The following is a 16,050-nucleotide window of genomic DNA, read 5'->3' on the forward strand; positions in this document are numbered from 1 at the left end:
GGAGGAAAAAGGTGAGTCTCTCCGGATCTGCCACTTGTGGGGTCCCTGCTCAAAGAGCAGTGGTCCGACTGTGTCATGGATCATTGTTTAAGGTAACCTGGAGCTGAGAGCTCACTCCTCAGCTCTGTCTCTGTAGTTGGCTTCCCTGCTCTGATACCTGGGAGCTCTGCCACACTCAGACACTCCTGATCTTTCAATGACCGCATGGGTCCTGAGACCACACTGTCCCTGCAATGGCTCTACCCCTGCTTAGCCTCTGGAGTGATGTCCCTCAGTGGAGCAGACTTCTAAAAGTTCTGATTTTGTGTTCCATTTCTCCACTGCTTGCCAGGAGCCGGCCCCTTCCCCCATGGTCTATCTTCCCGTGGCTTTGGATTCACTTCTCTACACATCCTACCTTTCAGAAAGTGGTTGATTTTCTGTTCCTAGAATTGCTGCTCTTCTTCTCTTTGATCTCCTGTTGAGTTTGTAGGTGTTCAGAATGGTTTGATAAATATCTAGCTGAGCTCCTGCAACCTGATGTCATCTCAGTCTGCTCCTCCTCCACCATCTTGCCTCTCTCCTCATTGACCTGATTTAATTTAACTCTGAGTAATACTCTCTGATCCATCCATGTTGTCATGGATGGCAAGCTTTCATTCTATTTTATGGCTGAGTAATACTCCATGGTGTGTGTGTGTGTTTGTGTGTATATACCATAGCTTACTTATTTATTTGCCTATGGATGGATACTTGGGTGGTTGAGGAACTTACCTCTAAAATTTTCTCTTAGGAGTTTTATCATTTTAGGTCTTAAATTTAGATCTTTTAATCCATTTTGTGTTGATTTTTTTACATGGTGTTGACAGTGGTCCAGTTATTCTTCTGTATGTGTCTGTGCAGTTTTCTCAACACCATTTATTAAAAAGAATATCCTCCCCTTATTGTATATTCTTATCTCCTTTGTTATAAATTAATCACCACATGTATGCATGTGTTTATTCCTGGGCTATCCTGTACCACTACCACTGATCTATATATCTGTTTTTATGTCAATACCATACTGTTATGATTACTATAGGTTTGTAATATAGTTTGAAATCAGTAAGTGTGGTGGTGCCTTCAGTGTTGTTTTCCTGTCTCAAGATTGCTTTGGCTATCTGGGGTCTTTTGTGGTTCCATACAAATTTTAGATCATTTTTTCTGTTTCTGAAAAAATGCCATTGTAATTTGATAGGGATTGCATTAAATCTGTAAATTGCTTTGGGTAGTATGGACATTTTAACAATATTCTTCTAATCTGTGAGCCCAGAACACATTTATTTTTTTTTCTTTTTTTTTTTTAAATATTTTATTTATTTATCAGAGAGAGAGAGGGGGAGAGAGCGAGCACAGGCAGACAGAATGGCAGGCAGAGGCAGAGGGAGAAGCAGGCTCCCTGCTGAGCAAGGAGCCCGATGTGGGGCTTGATCCCAGGACCTGAGATCATGACCTGAACCAAAGGCAGAGGCTTTAACCCACTCAGCCACCCAGGCACCCCCAGAACATATTTCTATTTGTTTGTATCTCTTTTGATTTCTTTCCTCAATCATTTCAGCACTGAAATGATTACTACTTGGTTTCTTATACCTTTTTTCCCCCCCAAAGATTTTATTTATATATTTGACAGAGATAGATGTCACAAGTAGGCAGAGAAGCAGGCAGAGAGAGGAGGAAGCAGGCTCCCGGTTGAGCAGAGAGCTCTACTGAGCTGAAGGCAGAGACTTAACCCATTGAGCCACCCAGGCATCCCTTTATACCTTTTTAAAAATTTAATTAATTAATTAATTAATTTTTAAGCAAGCTCCATGCCCAACATGAAGCCCAATGCAGGTTTGAATTCATGACACTGAGATAAAGACCTAAGCTGAAATAAACGTTTGGACACTTAACCATAGGAACCACCCAGGTATCCCTAGATTCTTGTACCTTTTAATATCTTAAACAGGACTGAGGTAAAAGGAAGACTTTAGAGGCATGTTTTGTCATGTACTTTGTACAGAACGCACAAGGGCTGTTTTTTCCCTCCACATTGCAGACATATCCTAAATATAAAATTACTTTAGTGTAATGTTCTCTTGTAAAATACAAAATAAAGCATTTAAAATTTTTAATTGGAAGTATGTTTGTCTTCTGTTTTTTTTTAAGAAGGTAAGGAAAAATGAAATCCTTCAGGTTTGAGACTTTTAAGTGTGAGTTTTTCAGATGTATCTTGGCCTCCCTCTAGTGGTTGCTGAGGTAAGCTGAACCAAAACCAGGGCCAAAGAGCTAATTTCTTTGAGTCAGAAATAGGGTTTTGAACATTTAAGCCTCAGTTTAAATGACTGGAAAGCATGTAATGAATCTCAGGTTTTGGCATTTCTTTGATACTCAAGCTAATTTGCATTTGGGTTCCTATCATTTTTTAAAAAAAATTTTGTTTATTTATATGAGAGAGTGACATAGATAGTGAGAGCATGCAGGAATGGGGGGAACAGCAGAGAGAGAGGGAGAAGCAGGCTCCCAGAGCCCAACCCTGGGGTTGATCCCAGGACTCTGAGATCAGGAGCCAAAGCAGGTGCTTAACTAGCTGAGTCACCCAGGTGCCCCTCTGTTGTTGATATTATTTGAACTTTATTTGTGATTAATTTTGGTGGTAAGGGTGTGTGTGTGTTTGTGTATGTGTATGTGTGTGTGTTTGTGTATTTTTCCCACAGAAAATGGACCCCTGTGTCCAGTTATAAATTTTAAGTTTCTTATGCCTTATGTAATATCTTCTGGTACAAATTCTAGGAAAAAGATTTTTATGACTACATTTTTGGCCAAAATTGAAATTGCTGCCAATTTACAGGGAATCCAGAAGACAGAAGAACATGGTAGAATATACTGAGGACTAGGAGGAAATTGGGAAGATGGCAGAGTAGAAAAACCCTGAGCTCACCCTGTCCTGTTTTGAACTCAATATTATCCACATCCAAGTCAATAAACTGGAGAGCCATCTGAAGTCTGGCTGAGCAAACTCCACAGCTAAATACACAGGTGAAGTGTATCTGAAAGTTTAGGAAGGTTAGAAAGGTAGACAGAGGCTGCCCATAGGAGGAAGGGAAGCTACACTTGGGAAGAGGGCAGAGAAACAGGACCTCACACCAGGAAGTTCACACGGGAAGACTAATTCCCATGGCATTTGGCTTTAAAAACCAGAGGGAAAACCAGTGGGGCTTGAAAGGCAGAGCTTTGGAGGTCAGCTGACTCAGCCCTGAGGGTGAGTGATAGCTGGTCTCCACCCTTAAAGAAAGAGCAGCCTGTGTGAAGAGGCAACATGAAAAATGACATTTTAAACAAGGGTGGGTGGGTAGCATATGGGAGACAGATCTGAGCATGTTGATCTCTGAGCATGTTGGGGGACTTCTCCAAAAACAACAGAGCTGGCAGGGGTCATTTTATTTCCTCCCCACCCTGCCCCTTAAGCATAGACACTTGCTGGAGGTGGGGCTGCAGAGCTGCTTGTCACCAAATCTGCTAGTAGCACACCACACCCACAAGCTCTCCTGAGGACTACAAGCCTGCTGGTCTCAGCCCCTCTACTCAGGGCAGATTTTGTGAAAGCTGAGTGGGCAGCTTGCCTAGCCACCAGGTGCACAGCTGCCACCAAGTGCTGTGCACATTTGCCCTGCCACACTTAGCTGTGCACCCCCAGTCACCCTTGTTTGTCTAGACCAGCCCTGCTTTTCTGATGTGTGGCTGCCAGGTGCAGAGCCATGGCCATGCTGTGTCCTGCCACCAGCACCAGGCCAAACTGTTGCACATGCCCAGCAACATGGCCCAGCCCCGTTGGACGCTGTGCCCAGCTTTATGCTCCTGACTGCCAGGGTGCAGATTCTAGCCACTCCAGTGCTTTAGGAGATCCTGCATAGGACTAGTGGCCCAGGGCACATATTGCTAACATCACTGCCATGCTCTCAAATTCCTCAAGAGGCACACACCTCACACAGCTGGCCTGTCTGGGTCCCACTACCACCACAGAGAGCAAGCACAGCCCACAACAGGCAGAGAGTCAGTGCAGACGACGACACTCAGACATAACAGCAGGGCATAAACAACACATATAGGATATCCTCCTCAAGTGCCAGGTTCTGATGAACAGGGGACACTGCACTCCTCTTTAGAAAGTCACTACTTTCAAGAGCAGAAGACATAGCTGACTTTCTTAACACAGAGAAATAGAGAGAGACAGAATGAGGAAATGGAGAAATTTATCTCAGATGAAAGAACAGGACAAGGCCATAGGCAGAGATCTATATGAAACAGATATAAGTAACATGCCTAACAGAGTTTAGAGCAATGATCGTAAGGATACTCACTGGACTTGAGAAAAGAATGGAAGACATGAGTGAGATCCTTAACACAGAGGTAAAGAAACATAGTAGAGATAAAGGGTATAATAAATGAAAATAGAAACACACTTGATGGAATAAACAGCAGAAAGAAGAGGAATGAGTTAGGACAGAATAATGGAAAGTAATCAAGCTGAACAAAAGAAAGAGAAAAGAATTATGCAATGTGAGAATAGATGTAGGGAATTTAGTGACTCCATAAAATGTAATAACATTTGTGTTAAAGGAGTTCCAGAAGAATAAAAGAGAAAAGGGGGCAGAAAATTTATTTGAAGAAATAATAGCTGAAAACTTCCCTAATCTGGGGAAGGAAACACATACCCAGATTCAGGAGGCACAGAGAACTCCCAACAGAATCAACAAAAGCAGACTTACACCAGGACATATTGTAATTAAATTGGCAAAATATAGCATTAAAAGCAGCAAGATAAAGGAAGTCATTAACCTGCAAAGGAAAATCCACAAGGCTAGCAGATTTTTCAGCAGAAACTTTCCAAGCCAAAAGAGAGGGGCCTGATATATTCAAAACACAATAGGCCAAGAATACTCTATCCAGAAAGACTATTATTCAGAATAGAAGGATAAATAAAGAGTTTTCCAGACAAACAAAAACTAAAGGAGTTTATGACCATGAAACCAGCCTTGCAAAATATTAAAGGGGATTCTTTGAGTGCAAAGGAAAGACCAAAAGTGACAGTTTAAGGCAGAACCCCCCCCCCCACACACAATCAGTCAAAATGTATATTTCTGTAAAAAATCAGTCAAGACTTACAAAGTAAAAGAATGTAAAATATCATAACATACCTAAAATGTTTGGGGGAGAGGAGAAAAGAGTGAATTCATACCTAAATGACCATCAACTTAATACAGACTGCTATATGCAGAAGAGGTTAAATACAAATCTAATGTTAACCATATTTCAAAACCTACTAACAAATATGAAAAGAATAAAGAGAAAGAAATCCAAATATATCACTAAAGAAAATTTAAAAAGGGGCGCCTGGGTGGCTCAGTGGGTTAAAGCCTCTGCCTTCGGCTCAGGTCATAATCCCAGGGTCCTGGGATTGAGCCCTGCATCGGGCTCTCTGCTCAGCAGGGAGCCTGCTTCCCTGCTCTCTCTGCCTACCTCTCTGCCTACTTGTGATCTGTCTGTCAAATAAATAAATAAAATCTTAAAAAAAAAAGAAAATTAAAAAAAACATGAAACACAAGAAAGGATCAGAGAAATCTTCAAAAACAGCTACAAACTAGTAATAAAAAGGCAATAAATACATACCTATCAATAATTACTTTTCATGTAAATGGACTAAACATTCCAATCACAAGAGGTTGGGTGACAGAATGGATAATAAAGGTAAGACCCATCTATATGTTGCCTACCAGAGGCCCATTTTAGACTTAAAGTCACCTGCAGATTGAAAGTGAGAGGATAAAGAAACATCTATCATGCAAATAGATGTCAAAAGAAAGCTATTGTAGCTTTATATCAAATACTTATATCAAACAAAGTACACTTTAAAACAAAGACTGTAGCAAAAGACAAAGAAGGACACTACAATAATCACAAAGGGGGCAGTCCAACAAGAAGATATAACAATTATAAATATTAATGCACCCAACATGGGAACATCTAAATACATAAAACATTTAAAAAGATATAAAGGAAATAATTGATAATAATACAATAATAGTAGGGACTTTAACAACCCACTTATATCAGTGGACAGATCATCCAAACAGAACATCAACAATGGCTTTGAATGTCACACTGGGCCAGATGGATTTAACAGGTCTATTCAGAATATTCCACCCTAAAACAGCAGAATACATGTTCTTTTCAATTGCACATATTACAGTCTTTAGAATAAATAACATAATAGTGCACAAAACAAGCTTCAACAAACTTAAGATTGAAATCATACCATGCATACTTTCAGACAACAATGCTGTGAAACTAGAAGTCAACAACAAGAAAAAATCTGTGAAGACTACAAATACATGAAGTCTAAGTAACATGCTACTAAACAATGAATGGGTCAACTAAGAAATAAAAGAAGAAATAAAAAAGCAATGGAAACAAATGAAAATGAAAACATAATGGTTCAACACCTTGGGATGCAGCAAAAGCGGGTCTAAGAAGGCAGTTTGTAGCAATACAGGTCTACCTCAAGAAACAAGAAAAATCTCAAATGAACAATCTAACCTTGAACCTAAAGGAGCTAGGAAAAGAACAACAAACAAAACCTAAAACCAACAGAAGGAAGAAATAATAAAGATTAGAGCAGAAATAAATGATATAGAAACTAAAAAAACAATAGAACAGATCAATGAAACCAGGAACTTGTTCTTTGAAAAAATAAACAAAATTGATAAACTTCTAGCCAGGCTTATGAAGAAGAAAAGAGAAAGTACTCAAATAGGTAAAATCAGAAATGAAAGAGGAGATATAACAACTAACACCACAGAAATACAAACAATCATAAGAGAATACTATAAAAACCCAAATGCCAACGAATTAGACAACCCAAGAGAAATGGATAAATTCCTAGAAACATATCAATGGCTAAAATTGAAACAGAAGGAAATAAAAATTTGAACAGATCAATAACCAGCAAAGAAATTATGTCAGTAATCAAAAAACTCCCAGGGTGCCTGGGTGGCTCAGTTGGTTAAGTATCTGACTTTTGATTTTGGCTCAGGTTATGATCTCAGTATTGTGAGATGGAGCCCCACATTGGGCTCTGTGCTGGGTGAGCAGTCTGCTTAAGATTTATCCCTCCCCTCCTCCATCTCAAAAAGAAAAAACAAAAAGCCTCCCAAACAGAAGTCCAGGATCAAATGGCTTCACAGGTGAATTCAACCAAACGTTTATAGAAGAGTTAATAGCTGTTCTTCTCAATCTATTCCAAAAAAGAGAAAAGGAAGGAAGACTTCCAAATTCATTCTGAGGCCAGGATTACCCTGATACCAAAACCAGATAAAGACAGAACTAAAAAGGAGAACTATAGATCAATGTCCCTGATAAACATAGATGCAAAAATTCTCAACAAAATACTAGCAAACTGAACTGAAAAATATGTTTTAAAAAGTCATTCACCATGATCAAGTGGGATTTATTCCTTGGGTTGCAAAGGTGGTTTAATATGTGCAAATCAACCAATGTGATACATCACATCAATAGGAGAAAGGATAAGAACCATGTGGTCATTTTAACAGATGCAGAAAAAGCATTTGATAAAATATAACATCCATTTATGATAAAGACCCTCAACAAAATAGGTTTAGAGAAAACACACCTCAACATAATAGAGGCCATCTGTGAAAAACCTACAATTTACATCATCCTCAGTGGGGAAAAACAGAGCTTTCTCTGTAAGAATAGGAATAAGGGAAGATGTCCACTATCACCTTTTTAAAAAAATATTTTATTTATTTATTTGACAGAAAGAGAGATCACAAGCAGGCAGAGAAGCAGGCAGAGAGAGAGGGGAAACAGGTTCCTTGCTGAGCAGAGAGCCCGATGTGGGGCTCAATCCCAGGACTTTGAGAACATGACCTGAGCTGAAGGCAGAGGCTTAACCCACTGAGCCACCCAGGCACCGCCACTATCACTATTTTTATTCAACATAATACTGGAACACCTGGCCACAGCAATCAGACAACAAAAAGATATAAATAAGGGGCATCCAAATTGGTAAGGAAGAAGTAAAATTTTCACTATTTTCAGATGACAGGATACTATATATAGAAAACCCTAAAGACTCCACCAAAAAACCATTAGAACTGATAAATGAATTCAGTAAAGTCTTAGGATACAAAATTATTGTACAGAAATCTGTTGCATCTCTATATACCAATAATGAAGTAGCAGAAAGAGATAGTAAAACATAACATTTACATTTGCATTAAAATACCTAGGAATAAACCTAACCAAAAAGGTGAAAGTCTTGTTTTCTGAAAATTATGAAATACTGATGAAAAAAATTGAAGATGACACAAATAAATGGAAAGACATTCCATGCTCATGGAATGAAAGAACAAATAGTTTTAAAATGTCTATACTTCCCAAAACAATCTACACATTTAAGGCAATCCTTATCAAAATACCAATAATATTTTTCACAGAACTAGAACAATCTTAAAATTTGTATGAAACCACAAAAGATCCCAAATAGACAAAGCATTCTTAAAAAAGAAAATCAAAGCTAGAGGCATCATGATTCCAGACTTAAGTTATATTACAAAGCTATAGTGATCAAAACACTAAGGTACTGGCAGAAAAATAGATCAATAGAACAGAACAGAAAACCCAGAAATAAACCCACAATTATATGGTCAGTTAATTTTCAACAAAGCAGGAAAGAATATCCAAAGGGAAAAAGTCTCTTCAACAAATGGTGCTGGGAAGACTTGACAGCGACATGCAAAAGAATGAAATTGGACCACTTTCTTACACCATACACAAAAATAAATTCAAAATGTATTAAAGACCTAAATATAAGACCTGAAACCATAAAAATCCTAGAAGAGAACATGGGCGGTAACCTCTTTGATATTGTCCATAACAACTTTTTTCTACCTATGTATCTTGGACATTTTAACAAATCTTTTTTTTTTTTTTTTTTTTTTAAGATTTATTTATTTTAGAAAGAGAGAAAGAACATGAGCAGGAGAGACAGAGAGAGAGGGAGAGAGAATCTTAAGCAGGCTCTGTGATGAGGGCAGGCCCTGATGTGGCACTTGATCTCATGATCCCAAGATCATGACTTGAGCTAAAATCCAAGAGTTGGACACTTAACCAACTCCACCCCCCAGGTTCCTCTAGACATATGTCTCTTGAGGCAAGGGAAACAAAGCAAAAATAAACTAATGGGACTACATGAAAATAAAAAGCTTCCACATAGGGAAGGAAACAAACAACAAAACTAAAAGGTGATTTATGAAATGGGAGAAGATATTTGCAAATGACATATCTAGTAAAGGCTTAGTATCCAAAATATATAAAGAACTGACACAACTCAACACCCAAGAAAACAAATAACTCAATTGAAAAATGGGCAGAAGACATGAATAGACTTTTTTCCAAAGGAGACATCCAGATGACCAACAGACACATGAAAAGATGTTCATCATCACCTACCATCAGGGAACTACAAATCAAATCTGCAATGAGATATTATCTCACACTCATCAGAATGGCTAAAATCAACAACATAAGAAACAACAAGTGTTGGCAAGGATGTGGAAAAAGGGGAGGTGTCTTACACTGGTGGTGGGAATGCAAACTGATACAGCCACTATGGAAAACCACATGGAGTTTCTTCAAAAAGTTAAAAAGAGAAATATCCTCCAATCCAGCAATTGTACTATTGGGCATTTACACAAAGAATACAAAAATATTAATTCAAAGGAATATGTGCACCCCAATGTTTATAGCAGCAATGTCCACAATAGCCAAAATATAGAAAGATGGAAAGAGCTCAGATGTCCATTGACTTATTAATGGATAAAGAAGATGAAAGGATAAAGAAGCCATAAAAAAGAATGAAATCTTGCTATTTGCAACAACATGGATGGAGCTAGATAGTGTAATATGCTAAGGGAAATAAGTCAATTGGAGGAAGACAAATAGCATATGATTTCACTCACATGTGAAATTTAAGAAATAAAACAATCAAGCAAAGGAAAAAAAATGAGACAAGTTAAAGCAAGAAACAGACTTTGAGTTATAGAGTACAATCTGATGGTGACTATGGGGCAGGAGGGTGAGGGATGGGTTAAATAGGTGATGGAAAGTAAGGAATGCACTGGAATAAAAATCAAAATAAAGAAAAAGAATATACTGAGAAGATGTAATCAATCAAACAGAAATTCTACAGGACATTCAAGCACAATTCTTCAACAAAAAAATTGCAAGAAGAAAAAAAAGGAGATGAAAGTGGAACCTGAAAATTAAAAGAGACTTAAAAGACTATTATTATTTCCTAATCGGTTCCTTATTTGCATCCAGATTAAAATAAGCGTGGTGAAAAAAGTCTCTTTGTAAGATTTATGAGACAATTAAGTACTTGACACTACATGTTTGATATTATCAAAGAATTATTTTTAGATGTGATATGGTATTTTATGTTTAAAGACAAGTTGTTATCTTTTAGAAATTCACATTAAAATATTTATAAATGAAATTATATAACACCTGGGATTCGTTTCAAATATTTGTGGGAAAAGCAGATGGATGGAGATGTGAATATGGCAAAATTGGCCATGGGCTAATGGGTGTTGGCCTTAGATGGATACATGGGAATTTATTATATCATTTTATCTACTTTTGAGTGTATTTGAAATTCTCTGTAATTAAACATTAAAATCTCTATAAATTGGTTACAATGTTTTTACAAGATTGGGGCCCCTGCACCCAAATCAGTCTGAATTAAAGCATGACCCTTGCAGGTTTTAAATTAAATTATTTCTCCTCAGAATCCCCAAGATAAACCCAGACCACATCCTAATCTCCAACATACGTGTTTTGCCATTCATTCAACAAACAGTTATCAAGTGCCTAATAAAGGTTTAGGGATAAGCAGTGTTGATTAAAAAAAAAAAAAAAAAGCAAGCAAAAAAAAAAAAAAAAAAAAGAAGAAAAGGCAATAGTTCCTGCCTTCATTGAGTTCACGGATTAATAGGTTTTAATGATCCAGGCTAAGACTGTAATTAATAACAACTCTTTACTGAAAGTTTAAAGATAACATAAGTCACAACTTCTGTACCAACCAAGGCTGGGTTTCTATCCATCTCTTGGTCTAATTCCATTTGCCTACGGGCTATTTTTTCCCCTACTCTTGTAATTATTCTGGTCTAAACATGACTCAGAATCTAGGACAGATGAACTTTAAGGACCCAGAGAGAGAATATTTTTCTAAAAAACTTATATCTGCTTCCCCAAGTTCTCATTTCTTGCCAGGATTAATGTTTTTTCTAGGAACTTAGGGAAAAAAGCCCTGGAATTTCAAGACAGGTAGAATGTGCACAAGCTTTAAAAGTTAGATTAAAAGAATGTGGAGGCAAATTTCAACCCTTTATAAGGTAGAATTTCTAACCATTTTTGCTAGCCAATGTAAGGAGGTAGGATAGCTATTTGTCAAGGATACAAAAGAGAAATTATCAGTGGGTGGGAGTTTAAACTTAGCTAGCCAAAACTCCTGTTTAGTTGCTAACATTACACTCTTTGAACAATGAAAATGGGCATGTTAAAGGCACTGTAACATCTGAAAGGAAGAGGAATTTCAGGGTTAGAATCACATAATAAACCTATAATCACATAATAAACCTTCAATTTATATGTAAGGTGGATATAGGTGAACATTTAGGCATCAGGGTTATTTTATGTGTCAATAGATAGGACACTGTCCCTAGAATGTGGGAGCAGTGGTGAAATCATCTCTTGTAGGTCCTATATTCTCGGAAGAGACTCGAGCAGATTCTTCTCTAAGAGCAGTTTCCCTGGAACTCCTGAAGTGCTGTTATCCAACGGGATGTCCTAGGTCATCTAGGATAGTTTGATTCATCCTGTAGGCTGGTCTCAAGCAGACAATACAGGCTATGTTACCCACCAATCATAGACTTTGTCACACCACATTTGATGTATTATTACTTCTTAGGTTAGAACTAACTCTTGAAACACCACCTCCATCAGTCACTATATTAGGGTTAGCTAGATTATGCTGGATGACAACTCTGAAATCTTAGTGGCTTATGGCAGCAAGATGTATTTCTCAGTTTACACTACATGCCTGTGGGTTGGCTGGAGTTCTGCTCAAGTCTTCTTCCTCTGCAATCCATGACCATGGAATCGCTACCATCTGAAACATCGCCAATCACCATGGTTGAGGAAAAGAGTGAATATGAAAATGCATACTGGCACTTCTTGAAATAGTGTTTTGGGTTCTGGGTTGTAGCATTTTTTTTTTAAAGATTTTATTTAGTGCTCGCTTCGGCAGCACATATACTAAAGATTTTATTTATTTGATAGATACACAGTGAGAGAGGGAACACAAGCAGGGGTAATGGGAGTGGGAGAAGGAGAAGCAGGCTTGCTGCAGAGTGGGGAGCCCAACACGGAGCTGGATCCCAGGACCCTGAGATCAGGACCTGAGCTGAAGGCAGACACTTAACAACTGAGACACCCAGGCGCCCCATGGATTGTGGCATCTTAACTGTATTAGGACTGGGATCCAGGAATAACTGGATCCAGCCTTTCACTAGGAATCTCTCTTCACAAGATCCTAAAAAACAAACAAACAAACAAACAAACAAACAAAAAACGCATGAAGGAAATATACCGTGTTTCTATTGAAGAATTCCAATGAGCTAGATTGAATTCTATCAAGAACTGTATTGCGTAAGCTATGTTAGTCTGAACAGTTTAGGATTAAAAAGGGCTAAATGCCTGTTCTGTTTACTTTTATTCCAAAGCAGGGATCTGAATCACATTCCTATTACTCCGTAACTACCAAGGAGAGGCTGAAGAGAACATGAAATACAGGGGAAGGAACTAGAGAGCTTTTGTCTCAAAACCTAGAGGAGAGCTTGTATGGAATGCATTTCCATTACCAAGCCACATGGGGAGGGGAGCCAGAGAATCTGGAGAAAGGAAGAGAGCAAGAGCCTGCCAGGGTGGCAGGGTGGCAAATGGCCAGGCCGTCTCAGGAAGAACAAACTCAAGACCATCGCTTACCCTCCTTGGAGATCAGAGGAAGAGAGGTAGGAGAGATATAAAACACATATACATACTACCTTTTTTAAAACAATTTCAGAATTTGCAGCCAGGTAGGGCAGCCCACAAAATTGTATCTTCATAAACAACTCAGCACCACTCATAGGTAGATACTTAATACTGAAGAGAAAAGCATGAGGAAGTGGTGTCTCCTAACCATGGGCTTCCTTCTGGCCAGGGTCAGAGTAAAGGAGGAAAATGAGCAGGGCTTTGTTATAGGGATTTTTTTCCCCTTTAGGCTTTGTTATCTGACAAGAATGACCCCAAACTTAAGCATGTAGATGAATGTAGCATTATTAGTTAATAATCTATTTTTATTTCTCAGTGGGAAGGTGTGTCACTTTAATGGTTAGACTTTAAAAAGTTCTTCGTAGGTTGTTGATGCTGATTCCTTATAATTTTATTCTATATTTTTCAAGCATGTACAAGTATTTTTATTTTTTCTTAACAGCGGATGAGAAATGGTCTATTTTTTTACCTTACACATAGAGTGTGGCTAGGGACTGTGACTAAGTGTGAATGTCCTCTCCAGCTTCTAATTTGGGTCTTTAACCGCTTCCTTTTCAGCAAGGATTCTTTTCTATTTTTTTTCTTAAGATTAAGATTTTTAAAAAAAAAAAAGATTATTTATTTATTTGACACACAGAGAGAAAGACAGAGTGCTCAGCTGACTCCCTGCTGAGTAGGAAGCCTATCTGGGGCTCCATCTCATGACCTGAGCCAAGGCAGGCACTTGACCAGCTGAGCCACCCAGGCGCCCCTCAGCAAAGATTCTTTCAAGCAAAATAATGTCCCAATGAGTATGTTATTTTATTTTTTGCAGACAGTGGTTTCTTAGTGGCAGGTACCTCTGCTTCTTTTTTTAATAATAGTGGCAAAATTTGATTTAGCTATTCAGATATGAAATGAGGTTGTGATTATGTGAGTTTATTTCTCAGGGTAAGAGAAGTAGGAATACTGTCTGCAGATTCAGGTTACAATTACTAGACTAGTTGGAGGGAAACATGCCGATTACCCTGACAGAAGGTCTTCCGAAGGCATGATAAGGATTGGGATCTGATAACACCAGCGGGCAGTTCAGTCGCTGGGAGGGCAGACTTTAGAAAGTAGCTTTTTTTTTTTTAAAGACTTATCATATGACTCGGCAATTTTTTTTTTTTAAAGTTTCTATTTATTCATTTGAGAGAGAGAGAGCGAGAGCAGGGGGAGAGGCAGAGGAGGAGGGAGAAGACAACTCCCTGCTGAACATGGGTGTTCTGGGATCATGACCTGAGCAGAAGGCAGAGGCATTACATGAACCACCCAGGAGCCCCTACAAAGCATTTTTTTTTTTTTTTTTGAGGCTACCCCAAGGACAGACAGGTTTATTGAAGGCACAGCCAGGTAATCAACAGTTGGACTTGGCCACATGTTCTAGCTCGTCCTTCTTCTTGATAGCATACTAATTGGAGGAGCCCTTGGCTGCATTGATGAGCTCATCTGCTAGGCACTCAGCAATGGTCTTGATGTTCCGGAAGGCAGCCTCACGTGCACTTGTGCATAGCAGCCAGATGGCCTGATTCACACGGTGCAGGGGGTTACACATCGATAGCCTGACGCCTCACTGTTCCGGCTCGCCCGATGCGGGTTGAGTCCTCCCGGGGACCGCTGTTAATAATTGCGTTCACCAGGACCTGCAGCGGGTTCTCACCAGTGAGCAGATGGATGATCTCGAAGGCGTGCTTGACAAAGCGCACGGTCATGTGCTTCTTGCCATTGTTGCGGCCATGCATCATCATCGAGGTGGTGAGACGCTCCACGATGGGGCACTGCGCCTTGCGGAAGCGCTTGGCGGCATAGCACCCCGCACTGTGGGGCAGGTACTTGATATACTTCTCCTTCACTGCAATGTAGTCCTGGAAGGAGATGTCATTGATCTGAACGTCATCGGTGCTCCACTTCCCAAAGAGCTTGATGTCAGGGGTCTCCGCCACCACAGGTGCAGCTGTCTCCCACTTGGTCATCCTGAGGGTGCAGCCGGGGCGTCACAATCGATCAGCGTGCACCACGCGCCGCCCTGGCACAGACAGGAAGCCAAAGCAGCATTTTTAATTAACATCAGGAGCTGTGGCCAACTCTTTCCCTTAACCCTTTCTCTTCCCTAGATTAGCACCTGATTCTTGGGCATCCCTTGTGGGCAGAATACTCTTCCTTCACCTCTTTATCATCTAAAACTATCCCTCTACCCTCGCTAGCTCTGTGGTGATGAGGTGGTGGTTCAGCTTGTGGGCTTTGCAGTCAGACTTCCCACGTTCAGCCTCTGACACCACCATGCACATGACTTTGGCAAGTCACTTAATTTCAGGAGGCCTCAGTTTTCTTATTTGGAAAGTGACTAATTTTTTCATATTTCTTTGTGTAATGCTTAAGTGAGATGCTTAGTATAAATTGCTTAACAAAATGCTGGGACTGTTGTAGGTGTTGAATAAAGGCATGTGCTCTCTCTCTCTAAAATTACTCTTGGGGGTCAAATTTTCCAAGGTGGCTTGATTTTTAAGCAATGTGGATAAACTATAGGATCATGTTTTGCCTCTGGTTCAGAAAATAAACTTACAGGGCACCTGGGTGGCTCAGTTGGTTAAAAAACTGCCTTCGGCTCGGGTCATGGTCCCAGAGTCCTGGGATTGAGTCCTGTATTGGGCTTCCAGCTCCACGGGGGAGTCCACTTCTCCCTCTGACCTTTTCCCCCTCTCATGCTCTCTCTCACTGTCTCTCAAATAAATAAATAAATAAATAAATAAGGATCTTAAAAAAAAAAAAGAAAATATACTTACAATACCTATCACCTCTAAGATGAAGACACCTGAAAACTGCAGTTTAAGAAAGAATATTATCTATGAGGGATGT

The 16,050-nt window shown here is 39.3% G+C and overlaps 1 protein-coding gene and 1 pseudogene across 3 annotated transcripts in view; one reads left to right on the forward strand and one right to left on the reverse strand.

Moving 5' to 3' along the window:
• The window catches only part of MAPK10 (mitogen-activated protein kinase 10), a 611,144-nt gene that overhangs the window by 82,768 nt on the left and 512,326 nt on the right, over positions 1-16,050 (forward strand). The window lies entirely within an intron of this gene.
• Positions 14,537-15,231, reverse strand: LOC131831233 (small ribosomal subunit protein uS7-like; annotated as a pseudogene).

The sequence above is a fragment of the Mustela lutreola genome, chromosome 1 (assembly GCF_030435805.1).
Source record: "Mustela lutreola isolate mMusLut2 chromosome 1, mMusLut2.pri, whole genome shotgun sequence".
NCBI classification, from domain to species: domain Eukaryota; kingdom Metazoa; phylum Chordata; class Mammalia; order Carnivora; family Mustelidae; genus Mustela; species Mustela lutreola.